Here is a 23454-nt window from a genome sequence, read left to right as displayed (position 1 = left end):
GATCCCGACCTCTTGTAGTCTTTGAAGTAACTTACTATGGGACACACTATCAAATGCTACGGATAAGTCTAAGAGCACAAGTATGGTAGGTAGGTGTACCCACCTCTAGAGAACACCTAATTGTTTCAGTCACGGCCACCAAGGCAGCTTCGGTGCCATGCTCTGCTCTGAAACCTGATTGAGAATGATCTAAGATTTTATTCCCTTCCAGATAATCAGTCAATTGTTTGTTGATTAGGACTTCCAGAAACTTGCCCAAACACGAAAGTAATGGAATAGATCTGTAATTTAAAGGAATAGAAGGATCTAAATTGCTCTTCTTTTGGATGGGTATGATCTGCACATTTTTCCAGGTTGAAGGGTATTTTCCTTGTGCAATGGATAAGTTAAATAAGGCACATACTTTGGGGGCGATTTGACTAGTAACAAGAGTGACAATCCTTGTTGGACAAGAGTCTGTAGCAGAGCCAGATTTCACTTTTTCAAGCCCATGTTACAATTCTTCCAGAGTAAGAGTTTTAAAATTATCCATCCTGCAACCCTTAAGACTGTCAGAAGGGATGTTGATTAGAACTTCAGTAAAATAGAGTGACATGGGTAAAATTCTGATAAATAAATTTGATCTTATCTAATCAGCAAGTGAATTGAATAGTTCTTAGGTGGCAATTAGTGGCTGCACACAGGCCGGAGGGGGGTTGGGTAAAATCTTTAAGGATTTTGACCAATTCCTTCAAGGGATTATCAGCATGCTTAATTTGATTAGAAATATGCATTTTGCGAGCCTTTTCGATGATACAATGGTATACAAGGAGTGTCTTCTTGAAGGCAGCTTTGTCATCTGGATCGAAATAACATTGCCATTGTCCTTCTAATTTCTTACAGAGCGTTTTCTCAACTTTTAGTTCTGTAGCATACCAAGGGGCAAAAGGACGCTGCGAGGTATTAGACCGCGTTCTTAAAGACGCAATGCCGTCAAAGCCTAGATTCTTAGCTGCCTAGAAATATGCCAATGTTTGTTTGAGTTCAGAGTCTTGCCTAATGATAGGGGGAGCAAAAATCTCAGAAAAAAGGAGTCCGGACAGACACAGTGCCAACGTCTTGTGGCTCCTTTGGTGTCAGGTTGTCTCAGATTTAGTGTTCTGATGTTGGCAATCTGGAAACTGATCAAAGCATGGTTGCTCCATGTAAGGGGGAAGGGGTGGCTCATTATTTAAACTTTCAGAGTTTGTAAAAATTAGGTCCAGGGTATGGCCAGCCGAGTGAAGAGGGCCTACAATTTTTTGATGAAGCCCTAAGGTCTCTAAATCATCTAAAAGCTGAACCATGCCTGTTTCTATAGGGTCATACAAATGGTAATTATAATCTCCTAAAAGTAGAAACTTTTGTGCTGATAGCACGTGGATAGGAATGCTCTCAATGAGATGATGGCTAAAGTTTTGTTTTGGCCCTAGGTGGGCGGGACAACAATGCACTTTTCCAGTAATTGTTGGGGGAAAATTCCATTTTAAAAACACACATCTATACCCACTCCAGAATAAGGAAGTCTATGACAAGAACTTTAATGCTGTCTTTGAAAAGAATGGAGATACCCCCACCCCCTCGGTCTCCCGACTCTATCTACTTTAATCATTCAATAGTTATCTGGAAGAGCCTGCGTAATAGAAGGATGGAGCTGAGGCTTGGCCAAGCCTCTGTCAGAAAGCCCATTTCAGGCCTACTGGATGAGAGAAGTTCCGAGCATTCAATTGAGTGTTTAGTGTTTGAGAGATCCCCTCGGGGATGATTCGTGCGCGATATAAGTGAGCTAAATAAATAAATAGGTAGAGATCTAATGTTACGTAAACATTTATTACATATATGTGTAGGATGTGAAAGATTAAAAGGCAGTCGTGGATTTAAGGGGCTGGTGCTAGCAGTATCAATGTTAAAGGTGTTAACAGGCACTGTATGTTTGAACCTAGTATTTACCAGAGCATGAGGCATGCTACAATATTTACATGTAAGGCAACTCGTAGGTCCTTCTAACACTTGGAGGAAGCAATTAGAACAGCTTTAGTCAATCGATATAGGAAGTGTGCAGCTTTCACGTATATCTAAAAGAGTTTTGGGGGTTTAGGTAGTCCTTGGAAGACTAACCTTAGGGGGCAAAGGAGCAGGGGTCCCGGATCCTGGCGATGATCGGGCACGGACTGGTGCAGATGAGCCCGTCCTTGGTTGGCCAGAGTCGCACCCGCTGTGTGTGTCCGCTGCATGACCGGCTCATCATCTCTTCTTAAAGCCGGAGGTGCAGTAAACTAGATGGATACCCAATTGTGACAGCATGCAAGTGGAAGTAGGATTAGAAAATTTGACTTCCTCCACTCAATCTGGAGAGCCCACAGCGGAGCAGGAAGTTAGAAAAAAAGGTAAAATATATCTTTAAAATATCAATCACTCCCCTTCAATTCCCATTCAGTTGCAAGCCAAGTGTCTCTCGTGGCACAATATCTAAAAAATATCACAGTAGCAAAGCACACAGCGCAACTCCTCATATATACTGACCGCTGCCCACCCGGCTTGTCATCTGTTCTTAAAGCCGGAGGTGCAGCAAACTAGACCGCTACCCCATGGTGACAGCATGGAAGCAGAAGTAGGATTGAAGGATTAGACTTTCTCCACTCAATCGGGAAAGCCTGCGGTGGATGGAGAAGTTATGAAAAAAGGTAAATAGATCTCTTAGCCCTGTTTCGGGTCCTTCTGAGCCTGATAGTATACCTAGGGCTCTTGCTCTGGACTTTTGGGTATCTTTTTAGCTCTAGTCTGATATTTCTCTTTCTCCTTCGCAGTCTGCCCACTCCCATGCATTCAAGGATTTATATTCAGCTGGTTTGGGGGCATGGGTTCATCTCATACAACACCAGCTTCAGATTCTCAATTCTTGTCAAATTAAAAGTGCCATGCAGGGGAAACTGCAAGGATCCTTCAGTCTCAGTGATCTTATTACACTGTTTAAGCCAGATACATGTGTGTAAATTGACTTTGGGTTACCATGCAGTGTGTGGACATGCCCTCGGGAGGGGCCTGCTCGCCCTCACGGACAGGCATACTCACATCATCACTCAACAAAGCACTCAATTTCTTGAAAAATGCCATCTTTCCTCCTTATGTGGTGTAACACAAAATCAATAAACTTCAATTGAATAGACGGCAATTATCAACAAATCACAATACAATACGTATCAACACTAAAATCCAATCTCAGCATGCCACCACTAAACTGACCATCCACACCTCGGTACTCTCTGATGTAATGCCCAATCCCAGCACTGCACATCCACACCAAACAACCTATACAAACACGGCATTCTGTGATGTAACTACCAATAGATCTCAATCAAAAGCAATCAGCTTCAAATAGCAATTCTTAAAACTCAAAACAAAACAACATATCTTGTCTGTTCCACTAAAGAAATTCAAAGTTCGCACTAACTCTATGGGGATCAGGGAATAACACCCTTCTGGTGCTGTCACACACAGGAGTGAAATCTTGAGCAGAGGAAAACCACCCTGACTAGTGTGCTCTGCTCCACTGTGCAAATGGATTAACCAAACACCAATCTCAATTAGTATTCTTGCACAACACAAGTTTAATAAGTCCCTATCTTTTGTGTGGCTGAAAGTGCTTCACAGCCTGACACCACAAACCTTAAGAGTCAAGTTACAACTTAATTTATTGAATATTTATTCCGGAATCTTATACTAGGAAGAGTCCGATCACCAAAACTCCAACTCTTGTAGCGAGCATGATTCTCTTCATAAGCACAAGCGATGTCCACAACGCAGCATCTCAGATCTCATCTCGACATGGAGCCCTTCTGGAGTCAAAGTGGACACCACATTGTGAAGCACACTAAGTCATCAAATCTGTAAATAACACAACGCTCAATAGCACACAATCAAAGATGCTTAATCATACTATACTCACAGTCATAGCAAAAAGCACCCGCTGCAGGAAAGCTTGAATACCACCGATTCCCCAAACTGGACCAATGGATATCAGGGATGTAGACTGTGCTAGGGCAAATTCTAGCTGTCTCTGGTGCACATTCTAACTCTCCACACCTAAATGAGAACCATTCTCTGGTACCATCATATAGAGCAGATAAGGACAGTGTTTGCACTAAGCAAAGGCTTGGTTCAACTTCAGAATCTCAGCTATACTTGAGTGGCTGGATTCTTGTCTCAAAATTCAGACTTGACATCAACAGTTCAGTGGCATGCCAGTAACAAGAATGACAAAGAGCTGTAGATTTGTATGAAGGTTTATTAGCAGATTAGCAAATTACAAACTCAAATCAATCAAATTAGTTTTCAATCAATAATCCAGGTTATGTAACGATTAATATTATGCAAATTATGACATATTCAGTTTCTCTTAAAGGAGAAACTCCCTCATGATAAAGTAAAGTTTTCAGAAGTGACGTCAGTAAGTTTAAGCAGCAGGTGTCAGCAAATAGAGCCCCTGAGGCAAAGGTTCATATCATGCAGAGAAGAAACGTGCTTTCTTGAGAGATTAACTCTATGTGCAGAAATGGAATAAACATAGGGTCTCTAGAGAGGCAGAGAGACGTCCACCTTCAAAGATGGACAGAAGCTATACTCTTGACCCTCCTCGCAGTTCTCACAGAGAAGGAACCAAACAAAGTTAAGCAACTCCTGGTGTCAGCACTCTTCTGATGATTCATACAATGGAAGATTTGAGCTTTTTGTGACCTTCACAGATATTGCACATAAGAGGATTCCTCTCTGCCGGCTCACTTCTCGCACAGGAATTGAGATTAACAGTCCAGCTCAATAAAATATGTATTCAATTACCTTCACACAGGATTTAACCATAACAGTACAGTTTTGTTGAGAACACTGTCCAAACTTCACTTAGCATGGGCCTTACAAATGGAGTCCTACAGTGGCTATGGCTAACTTAACGTGAACACACTCTAAATATGATGTATTATTAATGGAAAATAATGAACCATGATAAACCTAAATATTAAATCATACTGGAATAATATATGTAAGCAATGATTATATGTGATACCCATTAACATGTTATTCAAACGAAAATCAAAAAAAAGTGACAACATGTCACCAATGGCAAGGGCTAAGACAGACCCAGGCAATCTTCTGAGAGCATTTGTGATGTAATACATCAGAAAGAAAATGAAATCAATGCGAGCAAATGCCATTTTTTGTAATTGAAACAATTCCATGTCTAAGAGAGGTTTTTATTTAAATCAAAACAAACAGGAAGTTGTGCCAGAATGTAACTATCTTTGAATATATTTCTAAAAAAAATCAGAATGAATATACTCAAAAGAATCATTTAACTTTAACTAATACATCACAAAAAATGTCAATATACAGCTACAAATTGGGAGACATAGGATATTTTCTCCATGAACAACCTATTGGATAAATGTTCTTTCCTGAGCAGGATTGTGCAGAATCACGTAGGGGCATATCAACAACAACCGGCGATAATTATCTCTAAGCGCACTTAGCGCTAGGATAATTATCGCCGGCTAGCGTGAATTTTTAACGCTGAGATAGCGTGCTATTAGCAACGCTTATCTCAATAGCGATAAAAATCCTCACGCTAACAGGCTAACGTGAGATTATCGCTGGAAACCCAGCGATAATCTCACGTTACCTTGTTGATAGGGACAGACAAACTTAGCCATGATATCCTCCTCCCATAGGATATCATGGCTAAGTCAGAAAAATACCAGACGTAAAAAAGCAGCGTTAACCGCGGTTAGCGCTGCTTTTTTTGTCTCTAACAGGGTTAGCGATATTCTTGATAATAGGAGAAATGTCGCTTAGCGACATTTCTCCTATTATTTTACTCTGCAACGCCCCCTTTGCATCTCGTTAGAGATGCAAGGGGAAGCGTAGAGTAAAAGGGTGCTAACATGTGAATTTGCATGTTAGCACCCTGTTGTTGATAGGGCGCTAGTTTTATCTCTGCTTTTTTGGCTTTTAAAGCCAAAAAAGCAGAGATAAAGCCCTTGTTGATATGCCCCGTAATTTCATAACCCTAAAAATAGTTTCCTAAACATATATGTATACCCTCTCAAATTACTCACCAGATACAGCTTTGCAATGGGAATTAGTTGACCACACTGATTCTGAAATGGCAGCTTTGAAATCAGTACTCTTCTAGATTATCGCTTGGTTCAGCCTAGCTTTTAAGGATTTGCAGACTGATTTAGGATTGTCTTAGCATGCAAAAAAATTCTTGAGGCAGCCTTGGTTTTTACATATTCAGAAAACTGTGATCAGCATTAGGGGCTGTGGCACCAAACATTTTTGACTGGTGCTGTTTCGCGTCTTGGTAGTAAGTTAAAACAGTGCTTGGTATCAACACATTTTACCACTGTATTATGATAACAGGATTCTAGGGGAGATAATATGTGACAAAAATTGTGTGTGTATTTTTTATGTGGAATTTTGCTGAGCTGGTGATGTGGTCTGTTGATTTTTGTTCTGCTGTGTTTCTCTGCTGCCCTGATTGTTATGTTGCACTATGTTGGTTGTGTTGTTCTGACTGTTTTGTTGTACGTGTTTACATTCTTGGTATGTTGCTTTGTTCATGTTATTGTGTTATGTTCTGTTGTTTACTTTCAATAGCTCAGCAAATGCTATTGTATTTCCAGCCAAAAGCAGCACATGGCTATAAAGTTTCCATGACAAGCAAACCATTTACAATTGTATAAGCACTACTTCAGCTCATCATTTATGTAAGAAACTAGCAATCCCAAACTGTGACAGAGAACATGAGCAGGATCACAAAACATTTTTGACTTGTGCTATTTCCTGTCCTTTGTGCTGCGGTAAGGCAGTGTTTAGTGCAAACTCCTTTCACCACTTTATTATGAAAGCAGATTTCTTGAGGTGGTAAAGTGTGACAAAAATGTTTCTGCAGATTTGTTGTGTAGCATTTTGTTGAGGTGTGTTGGAAACTGGGTTACTGTTTGAGAGGGATGAACCTTAATCAAGCAACAACCACAATTCTTGTCAGGGTGAAACACATGGAAACCCCAAATTAACCTATGCTCAACCCTCTGGCAGCTAGGCACCAAATCAGTCAGGCTTAACTTAGAGGCAAAGTGTAAAGTATTTATGCAGCACTTCGGTAATAAAGTACATTTAGAAAAATAGAGTACATGTAATAAATATCTGAGACCGAAATGACAAAAATCCAATCAGTAAAAATGGATATATGCAATTTTAAAGAATTGAGTGAAAATAGTGCCTACAAGCACAATGTGGCAACTGTGGCTATCTGGGTGCACCGGTCAAAGATAAAGTTTCGGCCTACTGTGATAGAGCATGAGCTGGATACAGGGATCAAGTTAGGCCCACTGAACAAAGTACCTTAAATCATGGTTTGCATAGATCCTGCGCTGATGATGCATTTGACAGCAGTGGTTCTAAAGAAGCTGGGAGGCTGCAATGCATAGACCTGCGTCATCATTGAGATGGTGTAAAAGAGGGGTTTGTAATACAAAGGGCTGAGTCGAAGATTCATTGCACACCGTTGGTTCTGAAGAAGCTGCGGGCTGGGATGTGGAGTCCTGCATCACTGTCAAGGATGCCGCCGATGAGGGGCTTGCAATGCAAAAGCCTGTGTCAAGGGTGCATTGTGCAGAGGCAGTTCTGAGAAAGCTACAGCTTGCGATACGAGGGCCTGCATAGGGGATGCATTGTTCAGCAGCAGTTCCAAAGCGACTACAAGGAGATGCATCGCACACAATCTGTTCTGCTCACAGGATCACAGCTAGGCTGGCAGAGCCCATTCAGGCCCACTTCCAAGGGTCAAGGACTGGAGTAGCACCACTTGGAAGGCAACCGTCACAGCAAGTAGCGTCCAGGTACTTGTTTCAGGAGGTTTGGGGCCTTTTCTGTCCCTGAGGCTTTGATCAGGAAGCTAACCAACAACTCATTGGAGTCACTCTGGTGGTCCTGGGATCAAAATGCAGATCCAGTCCTTTCAGTCAGGCAGCAGGGCAACAGGGCAGCAGGCCTTCTTGCAGAACAGCACAGCAGTCCTCCCAAGTCTTCCACAGGTCCAGAGGTGAACTGTCGCATTTACAAGGGAGAGAGATGGTTAGTAGTTGTTTTGGCAGCGATGGCAGGGGTGATGGGTGGTACAAGCTGCAGTGGCCTCCTGGCCAGAGCCCTGGCACTTAATATTTTACAAATTAAGCACTGCTGGGCCCAACACGAACGGTTCTCAGTTCTTCATCTGCACTGCCAAGACTACGTGGTTGGATGCCAAGCACGTCGTATTTGGCTCCGTCGTAAAAGGCATGGATGTTGTAAAGCAATGGAGAAGTTTGGCTCAAGCGCCGGGAAGACGTCGAAAAAGATAGTGATTGCAGATTGCGGGATGCTGTAGTTTATTTTCTGTTTTACCTCCGATCATTCCTTGTGTAGTTGGTGAAAAGATCACCCATGCCACTTGGTTTAGTTTTCAGTCTTACAGGTGCTCTCCAATGAACTGCATCTGTTAGATTTCTCTGGCTTCCCCTCACCCCACTTTCCGAACGTTAATGTAGCCTGCAGAATTACACGAAAATAAAGAGATGAAACCGTTAAGATTATACATTGTTACATAATTCTCCCCATAGGCCCTTTCATGGCCATGTGCTGCAGAAGGGGATTTGTATCCATTTTCAACACATTTATGCATCTGCTCCATCCAGGGCCGTTTCTAAGTGTTTTGCCGCCCTAGGCGAGAATTGAAAAATGATCCCTCCTCCCTTTTACTACCATCACTCTCTCCCCTGTCATCCAGGCTGGAAAAATTAATGCATTAGATATAAAAGAACTTGTATTCAAATTTTTTTCCCCCTTTTGCTGCCCTAGGCGGCCGCCTAGTCTTGCCTAATGGTAGAAACGGCCCTGGCTCCATCTGCCCCATTCTTCAGAACGTGGTTAGCGGTGGTGTTTGCCTTGGCATTTTGACTGATTTCAATGTTACAAAATGCAGAGCAGCTCCTTTCTGTCATCGCTGTGGAGTACAGGAAGCAGACCAAGTAACACAGCAGTCACCAGGAAATGTGACTCACTCTGTGTGGCATGTGGGTTTACATTCAAGTTGTTCCTTTTTAGGTCTTGCATTAGCCAAGACATTTTGATTTTACTAAAATGATAACATAATATACTTGCTTAAAAGGGCTTTCAGCATAATTATAGATTTTCTGCATTTGCCACATAATACACCATCTGCTGCATCATCTGCAGATTTTGCCAAAAATAAATTCTGTGTCTAGCCCAAACGGTTCAAAAGTTACTACTAACACGATGACAGATGCTGCTGCGCACTGGAAGGTTCTTTGCAAAGGTTGTCTGGTCATTTTTCTGTTGCTTATTGCTATTTTTGGATGTTACCTTTGGTACTAATGAGGTGCCACTAATGTCCAGATAGTGTTAGCAAGTGTAAAAATGATAAAACAATGATTTAATTCTATCACAAAATGTGCCACATTCTGACAATAATTTGCCTTTTCTTGTCAGAATATTTACTCAACCCTGCTGTATAATTTGCCACCCTTCTGCTGCATAATTCCAGTGGCCCGGCCCCTGAGCATACCATATTGTGTTCCTGGACTCAGTTTCACCGATGGTTCTTTGATAAACTTTGCCAAGGAAGAAAACTAAACTTAATTGTGTTTAATTTGCAGCACAGTTATAACAGTTTTGTTTAAACATAGACCGGGGGCGAGGCCAAGATGTCGATCGAGTTGCGGCAAACCCACAGAGGTCCGCCGAGTGAATGACAGCCATTGTATTGGCGGCATGCTCCCCAGGCTCCATCCACTCAAGCAAGTAGGCAGTAAAACTGGGTGAAAGTGGATGTTACAGGAACTCTGCGCCTGAAGGGACTTTGAAGTTTTCCTAGTGCCGAGAAGCCTCTGTGAGTCGCAGCCCTAAGATGTCAGGCCAAGCATAGACAGCCCAACCCTGCAGAGACGAGGGGTGGTGTTTACCACTGAGCTGCCTGACAACCAGGAATTTCGGTGAGGCCCTGGTGGAGACGCCTAAGGGAGCGGCGGGCGCGGCCAGCTCATGGTGCCTGCCCCCGCTGGTGATACAAAGACCTAGTGGCAGCCTGTCTGAGCATCGAGTGGTGACTGCGGCTGAAGTGAGGGGCCTGTTGCTGCCAGACCACCAGAAACTGGAACCCTGCGCGCCGCTCTTATTATGACCTGACCCGACCTGGCTACCATGCAGGGGGCATCCTGGACAGGCCCGGCTGCAGGTCAGTACTTTGCACGGAGGGCACCGGTCCCTTGTGAGCCGGTAGGAGTCCGGCTGTAGCCGAGAGATAGGAGCAGAGTGGTACAGGGATGACTGCTGAGCGGCCGCCTGTGCTGCAAGTACCGCAGGGCAGCGTTCACATTTTGGGAGCACATAGGCATCCGGGACTGCATCAGCAATTGCTCTGAAGGCCCTTGATTCTCCCTGGGCTCCCTGGAGATCACCTTGAAATGAGGACTGTGATGGAAGTCAGCCATTTACTGGGTGAGGTGGGGGGATGAACTAAATCACTCATATTGTGATGAACTAAATCACTCATATTGTTGAGAGGGGTCCTTTTTGGGCTCAGCTAGGTGCATCTGGGCCAGCGATGCAGCACGACCTTTCATTTAACACGGTGCCGGGCACTTGATCTACTTGAAGTAAAGGCCTCAATGCTGTCTTGGAGACCTGTGTGCGCTGTAGTGGGACACTCCTGTCGTGGGCCCTGCTCTACTCTGGCATCTTGCTGTCCCATTCTACAGAACTATATTAGATAAGCCTGCACTTACCTTGCATGTCTGCGAGGTCTTAACAACATCTGTTTTCTTCTTGGCAACTGGGGTCAAGTGCTACACCCAAGTTAGTCATCTACCAGTGCTGGTAACATTGGGACTCCTTGTAGGCATCAGGGAAACTGTTCTTGGCTTTGTGTCCTAGATATCATGCGTGATGGCAGTAAACCGCTCAAAAAAAGAAACAACACTGAAGGACATGCTCTGCAAGCCGCCCCTGAAAAAATGGACTCTCGCCGTGGTACTCTGCCCGAGACCTAAGTGCAGCCCCCAGATGTTGGGGCAGGCAGCTCAACATTGGTGGAACCAGTGACCCGGGCTTTCTTGGAGACCCTTTTCAGGACACTTAGAGGCAACATCTCTGCACTCAAGAAAGACATGGCAGAAGAAATCAAGGTTATCAAGAAAGATTTGACTGACATTGGCCAGAGGCTAGACACACTGGAGAGGACCGGTGATCAGCGAGAGGATGAACTTATGCACACCAACAGAAACTGTTAGCATAGTGTATTAAAAATGAGGTTCTCTATTACCATTTGGAAGACATAGAAAACAGATCATCTCGATCTAATGTACAAATAAAGGGAGTCCCTCTGCAAGTGGGGCAGGGACAAGTGGAAGACTACATAGCACTGGAACTGAAAGACAAAGATGTCATCTTAGACCGCACACACACAGCGACCCATCCTGCCAAAACTCCTGTGACGCCACAAGACACCCTCACTTGTGAACACTCTTACAAACAAAAGTACATTAACATGTCAGCAGTGAGAGACAAACCCACTATTACGTTTGAGGGTGTAAAAGTGGGAATCTTCCAAGACCTATCTGATATCACACTCCAACGAAGAAGAGCACTGAGACCGGATACAGCTTTCCTGCACAGCAAAGGAGTGCCTAAAGATGGGGACATCCATTACAGCTAGTTTCCATTTGGAATAAGGAAAGCCGTCTGCTGCTCACCCTCGAGGAGGCTCATTCCATTTCGGACTTTCCAAATGATGCAGAAGAGTGGCCCCGGGTCCGCAAGCCCTCTGCTCCCCCTCGATTCTTGACCACATCGGTGGGAGCCCGCGCAAACAGGGACACCGTCAACAGACAATCCTACTTAGTCTGAACGCCACAGAGAATGAGATGCACTGCTACGACAACTCAAGTGGTGGAGGAGCACATCGATCCAGAAAGTGACTGACTCCTAACAAGAACATGCACCCTTTGCATCCTGTCTAATATAGACCCTGGATAGGATGCTCCAGAAAATCTCAGGCTGGGAGTAACATGGCGGGGCTCGTCACCCATGGCTAAGACTGCAGGAGAAGTCCTGTGCCATGAAACTGAACCCCAACACTATGGTAAAATGGTCCCCCAGGCGTGTGAGAGAAGTTGTTAAATTGTTTGTTTGGTTTTATTGTATTAATTTCCTCATCACCACACTTGCTACTGACAGGATTATGTTAAGAGCAGTCAGTCCTTTTGGTAGGGGGGCATTCAAATTCAAATTCGATGCACCTGACCCAGGTTGACCACCCTTAATAGCCCATGCATTGCATCTACATGGTTCCATGCTTAAAATACTCAGCCTTAACATTCAAAGCCTAAATGCCCCAGTTAAATGCATAGCACTCCTCTCTATGCTTAGAAAGGCCCATTGTGATGTTTGCCTGTTACAAGAGACACACCTTCTAAAGAGAGACTGGCACAGTCTACTCTCACGCTGGTTTGAGTGCCAGTTTTTCTCCTCTGGCCCCCATAAAGAGGCTGGGGTTGCAATCCTTTTGCCCACACACTTTCCGGGTCAGTGCTACAAACACAAGCAGAAATACCAGGCAGGATGTTCTCTCTGCAGATCTCCCTACAATCCAGAACACTGGTAAAAGCTAAAGTGTACGCCCCCAATGATCAGCAAGAATATTTCCTTTTGGATGCCATGGATCGATTGGTGACATCGATGGACTCAGATGTACTGATACGGAGGAATTTCAATTTAACACTGGACGCCACCATGGATAGGTCACTCCAGAAAACTGGACAAATAAGGACTCTCTCAGAGGCTGGCCTCCAATGGTTGCAAGATATGGGGATGCTGGATGTGTGGAGGGTGACACACCCTACGGCCCTATGGAGAGGTCTTACACATACTTCTCAGCAGCTCACCAAACGTATAGTAAAATAGTCATCTTCCTTACTTCTCCCCGTCTGACTGCAGTGTTACAGATACAGAGATTGGATCTGCGGCTCTCTCTGATCACTCACCCATCTCTATCAACATACGCATCTCTACTGGCACCTCACATTTGGGCTCATGATGCCTTAACCCTAAACTTCTGCAGAATGACTAAAAATGTAACAGTACTTCCCAAGGCAATTGCCACGTATCTTGAATTCAGGGATACACCTGATACTCCTATTGCACTGCTCTGGGACTCCCTTAAAGCAACTTTATGGGGCACCATTATAGCTATATCAGCCAGACAGAATAGGGATAGGCGGGACAAGAGATGCCTCCTAGAGGGTTGGGTGAAGGCACTTGAGGAGGATCATAAAAGGACAGACTTATATAAAATAAAAGGTCAGTTAACTCAAGCCCGTGAAGAGCTTAAAGCCATAGATATGGATATAGCTGTCACAATCTGTCTTTCAGACACAGCTCCTCAGGATCAGTATGATGCTCATAAATGGTCCACCCCTCAATATCCCCAATTCTGCATACGTGCATGCACAGAAGTTTGGAGCGATTGAGTGGGGGAAAATAGAGTTAGGGAAGAAACGGCAAGGAATGAGACCTAAAAGAAAAAACAAGAAATTATTATCTCCACAATTCCTGTTACCTGATAACTACTCTGAATCACAAAAACATATATGCCTGTCTCAATGCAAGTGCCTGGGGATAGAAGCCTCCTGCACAGCGCTGGAACTCAATCACTCATCATAAGGCACATCTGTGACTTCATGACAAGCTGTACCCACAGATAGAAACAGCATGTGAACGCAGGTTATATCTATTCAAGCATGCCCATTCCCCACACATCTCTAACTAACATCATTTGCAAATGCGAGAGCTCAAGCATACCTACCCCCTAAAGTATAAACAGTTCCAATTACTCTTCTTTAGAATAATGTAAAATGTGGATTGTCAAAATGTGCAACTCTATGATTTTACTTTCCATACTCTTCAAAATGATAAAACGAATTTCCTTTGATTTATGCTCATTGAGGAAAGAAATTATAAAGACATGTATGCATGCCAAAAATTGAAAAAATAAAATGTACTTATCTGAGAGAAAGTGTGTTTGAAATGAAGTCTCTCTCTCCTTTAATGCTTCTCACAACCGCTCCATGCAGTTCAAAACATCAAGTTCGCTACTGGTATAGATCCTAATATAGTCAGTTTGTGGGCGTCTAAGGGGCTTAGATTGGTGAAGGACCTTTATAATTCTAATCACGATCCACTTCCTTTTTCTTTCTTGGCCAAACAATACAACTTGTGTAATATAGACTTTTATTCTTTTTTTAAAACTAAAGGTTAAAATTGCTAAAGTACCCTTATCTAAGGATGTGGGAATTGTTTCACTCTTGTCTCTGTGGTTACGTTCAGGTCATACCGCGTCTAAAATTCATTAATTCTTATCTGCTCCACTTCCTTCACAGTCTACGGTTACCTATACTAAATAGTCTCACCATTTTGTAAACGATATCTTTAACCAAATTTCACAAGATACTTGGTATTTGATTGGGAAGTTATCTTTATGTAACAAAATTGCTCCCCCACTTATCCAATCTAAATTCTTCACGTTAAATCTTCTTCACTGGACTCTGGCTTGGTTACATAAGTAAAAATTACGTGATAGTGATCTCTGTTGGAATTGTGATCTGGTCTCAGGCACCCATTCTCATATGCTTTTTGAATGCAAGGTATTGAATTCCTTTTGATGCCTGATACAGAAGCATTTATCATTCAATTTTAATACATCTGTAGAACTATCTTTGCCCATTATCTTACGAGGTACGTGGGCTGCACTTACCCCTTTCCCCCTTCATAATATGGATTTGGAACTATTTGACTTAGACCTATCCATAGCAGTTAAAATTATTTTGACAGAATGGAAAGCTTTTCATCTTCTATCTTATCATACCTGGTGGGCATGGGTTTCACATCTACATGGAGCTCATACTTTTCTTGAGGGGAAACACCTCTCACCTTCCATTTCTAGTAATGTATGACCGTCTTTGGACCAATATGTGGACCTGTTTTACCGGGGGTTGGCTCCGCAATTTCCTTTTGATTACATTTTTTAATCCTCTTTTTCTGATTAGTGAAGCAGATGTCCCTTCTCCCCTCCTCTTCCTTCTCTGTCTCTTACCTTTTCTTCCTTCTGTCCTTTCATACAGTATTCTTTTTCTTCTTCTCTTTCTCATTTCTTCTTGGGCTGATGGATGGAATTTATTACACAATACAACTTCCACATATTTTTATCATGTGGCTTTTAGCGATTATATACGACTTGTTTCTGGGTTTCTTTATATCAATTTATGAATTTCGCAACACCGATTTTACAATATGCTATTTATTTCACTTGTACACCTTTCTCAATGATGATTTGCTTACTTGGTTGGTTACACTAGCTCATTGTCTCTTGTTATGATTTCTTTTATTCTTAAATTGTCTTACTTGAGATTATCTCTCTGAACTCTATTCTGCTGTGTTGTATTGTTCATATATTATAAATGTACTTATCTTTTAATATGCATTAAAATTATTTGAACTGAAAAAAACATCAGAGTGCATATGCAGGCACAGATCTCGTGTCTCAGCGGTGAACTCAGTTATTTCTCCAAACCTTAATTCCAAAACAGGAAACACTCCATCACGAAATGCCAGCGATAAAAGAACTCCGTGAAAAGTATCAAAGCCTTGACAGAAGGATTGTTCTCCAGGCTCCTTTCAAAAGGAAATTCCACACTTGAGTCCGTTCTGTTTCTTCTCAGAACATGATAGCCTCCACCAAGAAATAAATGCAGACTTTTTCTTCAGAATGCAGCAAGGGATCCGAGCAGTAGTAAATGAAGTTTTTTGGCACCAGCTCTAAAAACCAACAGGATATCGCTAATTACACACAGCAAACTGTCATGCACTGATCCTTAATAATAAGTCTGGTTGGTGAACTCTGCTCCGCTCATGAAGTTTGCAGAGTTTTCCGCACTCCGTATTACGCGGAGCTCATGGAGTTCCAAAAAACTATGGGGAGCGGAGTTTTTTTCCTCGCTCGAGCTCATCAACATCAAGTTGGTGAGAGCGAGTGAGGAAAATCCACCTCCAGTTGACACTTTTCCCCATTCGCGCTCGTCAATGTCAAGTTGGCAGGCACGAGCGAGGGAAATCAACCGCCAGGCAAGAGTTCTCAACGCGGACGGTCGGATTTCTCAATGCGAGTGGTCGCGTATGATCCCGTTGAGAAAACGTCTGTTTACATTGAGAAAGCTGTCGCTCGGGTAGAAAATCTGCTTGCGCTTGGCATGGTGCCGTTTGTGATAATTTCACAGTGCAGACAAACAACCGGCACTGAAAATTATCACAAACAGCATTTCTTCTATCCCCCTCTGCCGCTTGTGATTCTCCACATAGCACGGCAGAGTGTTTTTTTGCACTTTGCAGAGTTACGCTACGCGGAACTCTGTGAACTCCGCCCAGACATACTTAATATAGCCCTTCCTTTTCTCTTCAGCTGAAACTAATTAGAGGAAGGGTCTCATGGGAAATGTATTTTTTTTCTTTCTTCAACTATCAAGGCAACATTCCTGATACAACCTACTTTGTGTAAATGACTTCCAATACACCATTATGTTTCTCTTTGTCACATCCTGAAGGTGCTTACATTATCGCTTCCTGACAATAGCAGAGTACACCCTACTGCGCATACAACAGAAATGTTACACGGGGGCAATAAAGTGGGCCATCTTCTAGCACACCAGTTATGAGCCCAAATTACTCACCAGAGAATCAACGAACAGGAGAAACTCAGGTTGACAGGTTATATCAAGACTCCCTCATAGCAAAGGAATTCAAACATTTTTAAACCACATTGTACTCAGTTGAGAAATGTGACATAGAAGCTATCCAGCAATACTTAGAACCTCTGCACCTAGAGAGTATCCCCTCCGGGGACTCACCCCTTATGGACAGGGATATACTTGTAAGAAAGGTCTTAGCAGCTATAGCCAGGCTGCAACCAGGGAAGGCACTTGGTCAAGATGGGTATACTGCTGACTTCTATAAAACCTTTGCCCCAATGCTTGTACCCTTATTAACCCGTCTTTATAATTCCTTCAGCAGCCCCAAAACTCTCACTGACACAATGCAAGATGCATTAATCATAGTGATTCCTAAGCCCGGGAAAGATCCTAAGTACTGTGTATCTTATCGTTCCATCTCACTTTTGAAAAGTGATGACAAGACATTCACTAGCATCTTGGCGGCACAACTGGCCCCATACATGTAATGTCTGGTGGGCCCAGACCAGACTATATTTATCCCAGAGAGGAGGTATGGCGACAATACTAAACGTCTCTGCCAACTTCTTGGTAAGGTACACCGAGCAAACTTCCCTACTCACCTCCTCTCGGTCGATGCTGTGAAAGCATTTGACCGGGTGCACTGGCTGTATCCGTGCCTAGTCCTAGATATTATTGGCCTTGGTCCCCAATACCAGTGGTGGATATGGTGTAGTTACTCCAGCCTCAGAGCACGAGTCAGTCGAATGGACTTCTATCAAAGCCATTCAATATTTTTCGTGGCACACGACAGGGCTGCTCCGCTCTCTGTTGCTTTTTGCGCTCCATATGGAGAGATTCGCGGAGAGAGTACGAAGCAATACTCAGATAACAGGCACTCAGATGGGGACAGGAAATACAAACTAGCCTGTACCTGGAGGATGTGATGGTCACAGTCACAAAGCCATTTGCATCTCTTCCTCAGTTCATGCTGGAGCAGGAGGACATTGGGAAAGTTTCTGGGTTTAAAGTTAATTTCCAAAAGACCCAGCTACTGAGTCTTACTACCCTGCAAGCAGATAAAACCTATATTGAGGGTCACTTTCCCTTCTCATGGGCCTCACAGGGAATACCCTATCTGGGTCCCCAGATCTTTTCCACACTGGCGACCACAGTAGAGCGAAACTATACATCGATCCTGACCACTGTCAAGACGAACATGCAGTCCTCGAGAGGGGGCACGATTTTATGGCTGAGATGCCTAGCCGCAGTGAAGATGACCTTATTACCATAAATATTGTATGCGAGGCAGACATTGTCACTGCAGCCACCCGCCTACGCACTTGCTTGGATGCAACATCTCATTAAAATTATATATGGGATGGTAGGAGGGCACGAATAGGTATAGGGCAGGCCTATTGGCCCATGGCGGAGGGCGGGGGGGGGTTAGGGATCTCACACTTGGTTCACTAATACCTAGCCTTCTAGCTCAGATATATGGTTGAATGGTCTAGGCCCACAACAGATAAATCCTGGTGCTTTATTAACCAAGTCATAGCTGGGCTCCATATTTGGAAGATTCCCTGTCTTCCTAAGAAATAAAGGCCAGTTGGGTTTACATTTTTCCGGTGCTTCGGGCAACAATGGCCTCTTGGGAAAAGTACAGCTTATGAAAAATCTCTCTTCCCAGGTTTTATCACAGATGCTAATTCTTAATAACCTGGACCTTCCCCCCGCTATGAGTAGGACAACGCTTTCTCCATGGCAGACAGCAGGCTGCAAAAGAATAGGGGACTTATATGATCAGGATGGGCTCCTAGATTTCACTAACGTCCAATCACAGTATACAATCCCCCATCTGCATATTGGCAATACCTCCCCATTAAACACCCAGTGAGAAATGGCTCCTGACTTATAGCTCAGAAAAATGCCTCCTAGCAGACCTATATGCATTTCTCAATACACCGACAGACAGGGATCCATCCCAAGCACAAAAGCGATGGGAGCTGGAGTGTGAGCGCACATTCACTCATTAAAAATTGACAGACATCCTTCACCGGGCTCATTCCTCTGCCTGTAGTGTGGAAGGGAAATAAACACTTTTGAAATGCGTTCATTACTGCTATTATACACCATCTAGGCTGGCCAAGTGGAAACGTGCCAGCTATGGCAAGTGCTGGAGGCAATGTGGTCAACAAGGGACTTTAACTCATATCCTATGGTATTGCCCGAAAATGCAAACTTTCTGGACAGAGATAATAATAACAGACCTCAATGAAATATACAATACTGATCTTTCAATCTTACCCAGCTATGTACTTTTGGGCTTCCCAAACGCTCTAACTTACCCACTGCAGTCAATCTGGGGATGTGCTCTCATTTTGTCCCTCTGCGCCGCAAAGCAGGTCATTCTGGCTAAGTGGGGTATGAGCTGTACACCAGCAAAATCAGATTGGCTACATGGCCTTTGGAATCTCCTGGGCATGGAGAAACTAACAACAGTAACAGAGTGGAAATTTCTCCTTATTTGACAACAATTGGGGCCCATGTGTTCGATATTTATCACGTGAATTTGGGGAATTGACCTGCCCGAAGTTTTAGAGGGTGCCTTGCCTTACACAACCATTACACCGTGATGCCCCTCCTGTGACATAGCCACACATTGCAAGACAGACTGTATACTCTGCTCTACCTTAGAGGAATGTTGAGTCTTATAAGTCATTGTTGTGGATGTTGTTCTTGTTTTCTATATTCCCCATGCTACCTTCCCTCACGCCATTTTGTTTTTTGCTTCAAGTCTTAAGCCCACTGGCTAGTGAATGTAAATGGGGGCTATGTGGAATGTTCATGCAACTTTCTTGAAATCTAATAAAACAGATTTGAACCATAAACATACACGGGATGTAAGTTGGGTTTCAGTTTCCAATATTTTATACTGTCAACCCTCTTTCCGTACTTCTTTCCATTTCATTTCTTTCTTTCCTTTTTTCCCTTCTGTCTTTCTTTTTTGCCTTCTTTTTCCTTTTTCCTTCTGTCTTTCTTTTTTTTGGCTTCTTTCCTTCTTATCTTGATTTTCTTCTTTCTTTATTTTTGCCTTTTCATTTTCTCTTTCCATCTTTTTTTCTTCACTTTTTTTTTTGCTTTTGTGATTTGAAAGTATGGTAGGTGTCAGTTTCTCCCCCATCAAGTCAGAGATGGCCCTTCCTGCCAACACCAATTCTTCTTTATCTCACTGTCTGGGAGCAAAAAGACCAACTGCCAGCTACTCCTAGTCACGTGGCCCAGGATACAGGCAGCAGGTAGCAAATGGTTGGGACAAGAAGATGCTAACTTTCTAAAAGTGGTATTGTATTTTCAGAATTGTGACTTTAGCATTATAGAGGGCTTTAAATTAGAATTCTGTAGACACCAAACTTGATATTTCAACCTGCTTCTGATTGAAAGTTATCAAGCACTAAATGCAATAAGTTAACCCAAAGTTATCCTAAGGGGAAGGCAGGCCATGCAGAAGTGAAAAAACAAATGTAAGTGTTTTCCCCTACTAGGACATGTAAAACTTAAAAGTATATTGGCAACTACAACCTGTTCTATGGGCTTTTTAGGGCCTGCAATAGGGGTGACTTATATGTATTGAAAATAAAGGTTTGCGCCTGACAAAAGGTTTACTTTGCCAAGTCGAAAAAGCGGTTTAAACCCCACACAAAGGTGGCAATGGCAGGTCTGGGACATGTTTAGAGTGATACTTAAATGGGTGATACGACCTGTGCTTTCAGTCCCACTAGTAGCATTTAATTTACAGGCCCTTTACTAAGGACTTACAAGTAAATTAAATATGCCAATTGAGTATAAGCCAATTTCACCATGTTTAAAGGAGAGAGCACAAGAACTTTAGCACTGGTTAGCAGTAGTAAAGTATGCAGAGTCCTAAAAGCCAAGACAAATGGGATCACAAAGCAGAAGGGTGAAGGCAGCACGTTTGGGGATGACCCTGCAGAAAGACCCAAGTCCAACACAGTTGTTCTGTTGTTTTCTGTGGTGCTGTGTTTTTGTGCTGTATTATTGCAATGTGATGTGATGTGTTTTACTGTGATGATGCACTGCATTCTGTTTTGCAATGTTTTATTGTGTTGCACCATGTTATGTTTTAAATGTGTTGTTATATTGTTTTGTGTATGCCAGTTTGTTATGTTCAGTTGTTTACCTTAGATGTGCCAGCACACGCTGGTACATTCCCAGCCAAAAGCAGCACATTCCTTGAAGGTTCCTGTGGCAAGCAACCATTTACCACTTATTTAAGGTGTTAAAATGCCACTGCTGCAGCTCTGCAACTAAAGACACCAGTAAGCCCAAGATATGTAGCAGGGATGTGGCCAACTGCTGATCAAGATGGGCACTTGCTAAAGGGGGTACGTGACCAAACCTGCTAAATCGCCCAACATCCATACTATACTCCGCTCCCCCTTACCTGCCTGGCACTGTGCTGTGTTGCAGGAACCGCTGGGCAGATGGTTGTTTAAATTAAGTGCCCCAGAGCAAGAATTGACGGTGAGTGAGGCCCATAGTGCAGAGGGAAGCTGCGGTCTAGAGTATTGAGACTCTGTTAGATAGATGGGCTTGGCAGAGAGGTCCAAGTGCCTGGGCTGAGCCCCTGAGAGTGTCGCCGCCACCTTTCTGACATCCCTGGGGGCTGTGACAGTTGCAGGAGCACCCCAATTGGGATGGCAGCTTGTAAACAGCGACACAGCAGTGACGTGGGGTGGCCCAACAAGCTCACCCGGATCAGACAGCAGGAGCGAGGGCCGCCTCAGAGGAGGATGAAGGTGGACCAGGTGAACAAGTGTGTGGGCCTGGAGTTGGGGTGGATCTGGAGATGGTAGGGGTCAGAGGAAGATGACGGGACCTCTGACCAACTCGAACTCTCCTGGAATTGGAGCTTGAGTGAGGTTGAGAAATGAGAGGCCTTTTAATGTAGCTGAAAGAGGCTAGAAGATTTCAGCCAGCAGACTTAAGGGGACACCGAGCCCTGCTATGAGGCCACAGCTGGAAAACAAAGTGCCCTAAGAGAGGTATAAGGGTCAGGAATGAACAGCCTGGTGGCCCGGTCCCATTTTAGCTTCTTGCTAATGCAGCTATCCCAGCTCTGAGACAAAGACGCAGGCCCCAGGCCAAGGGAGTAACCTACCCTGACTGTGAAGTACAAAGGTTGAGATGGGCCCCTTGGTTGCTGGTGGGAAACCCGAGAGGCTGTGAGGAGGACTCTGCATCCAGAGTGTCCTTGGGAGGCGGGGGTGAGCACCACAATGATTCCGAGTGTGGCCCCCTAGAGTTTTGCCACTAATGATGACAGGAGGCAATGGAACTTGAACTTCCCAACAAACAAAGCTTGACAAATACACCCTTCCGAGGGAGATGACGAGGGAAGCACCAGTGGAAGAGACAATGGGAGTCAGAGGAGACCCCCCTCGAGATGATGAGACCCTCACTCTCAAAGAGATTATGGAGCTAATACAGGGGGTACGCGATTCCTTGGAGACAAAGACTGACTCGGTCACCACCACAGAGGTCACCCAGGTTAGGGCAGATCTCCGCAAAATGGGAGCAAAGTTAAAAGAGGCAGAAGACTCAGTTTCAGCCCTCAAGACAGAGACTAAGACCATGAAAGAGAAAATAGACAGCCTCCAGCTCATGCAGAGCTCATGGGAGTGAGACGGGAGGACTTTGAGGGCCACTCCAGGAGAAATAACATCAGGGTGATTGGATTGCCAGGAAGGATGAAAGGCCCAAGTGCAGAGCCTTCTTGTAAGACCTGATCCTTAACACACTCAAGCCACAAGGTCTCCCTAAATTCTTCATTAAACGCGCACATAGGATCCCGGGCCACCCACCAAGGCCGGGCATGGTGCTGCGCACCATCATTGCATGCATCTTCAACAACAGAAATTGTGATGTAATCCTTTAAGCAGCGTGCTGAGGACCCCTCTTAAATAAAATAATGCAGTTATCTTCTTTCTGGATTTTACCCTTAGGGTCCAAAAGTTACACCACAGCTTTGAGGAAGTAAAAAAGTCATTGAAATGACGAGAACGTAAATATTCAATGATGTTCCCAGCCAAAATTGAGAGTGGTGGCAGAGGGAATAACTTGATTTTTTGGATCCTGGTATGAGGCTTGGAATTGGGTTGAAGGTTGGAGGGCAGTGAGGGAAACAAGGTCTCAGAACCACTCCTGACAACAGTGAAATGGCATGGGGGAACTAGATCAAAAAGCAACAAATGAAGAGGAGGAATTGCCCCAGCAATCACCGCCGAAGATGGACCCACAAAATGCCGCGCAGGAGGAGACCCGAGGGTACTGGTTTGATGCCGCAGTTTGAAACTCTGAACTACCGCCATCCACACAAGCTGGCACTGGTCATTAAGTGCACTGGTGAACTGAAGAAAACAGTGCTAAATGACTGATGGAAACCTTGATGGCCAATGGGCAAACAGCTAGACAACAGTAAACAGTAAGACTTTGGAAGGAATTTGGAATCGGGAGGCGAGCTGTCGGTTGAGACCACTAACCCTAGGTGTTTTAGATTCCAGTTGGGGCGGCAGGTGCTCTGCAA

This window comes from Triturus cristatus, chromosome 8 (genome assembly GCF_964204655.1).
Source record: "Triturus cristatus chromosome 8, aTriCri1.1, whole genome shotgun sequence".
In the NCBI taxonomy this organism is placed as follows: domain Eukaryota; kingdom Metazoa; phylum Chordata; class Amphibia; order Caudata; family Salamandridae; genus Triturus; species Triturus cristatus.
The sequence above is the reverse complement of the archived record's forward strand: the minus strand, read 5'-3'. Positions refer to the sequence as shown.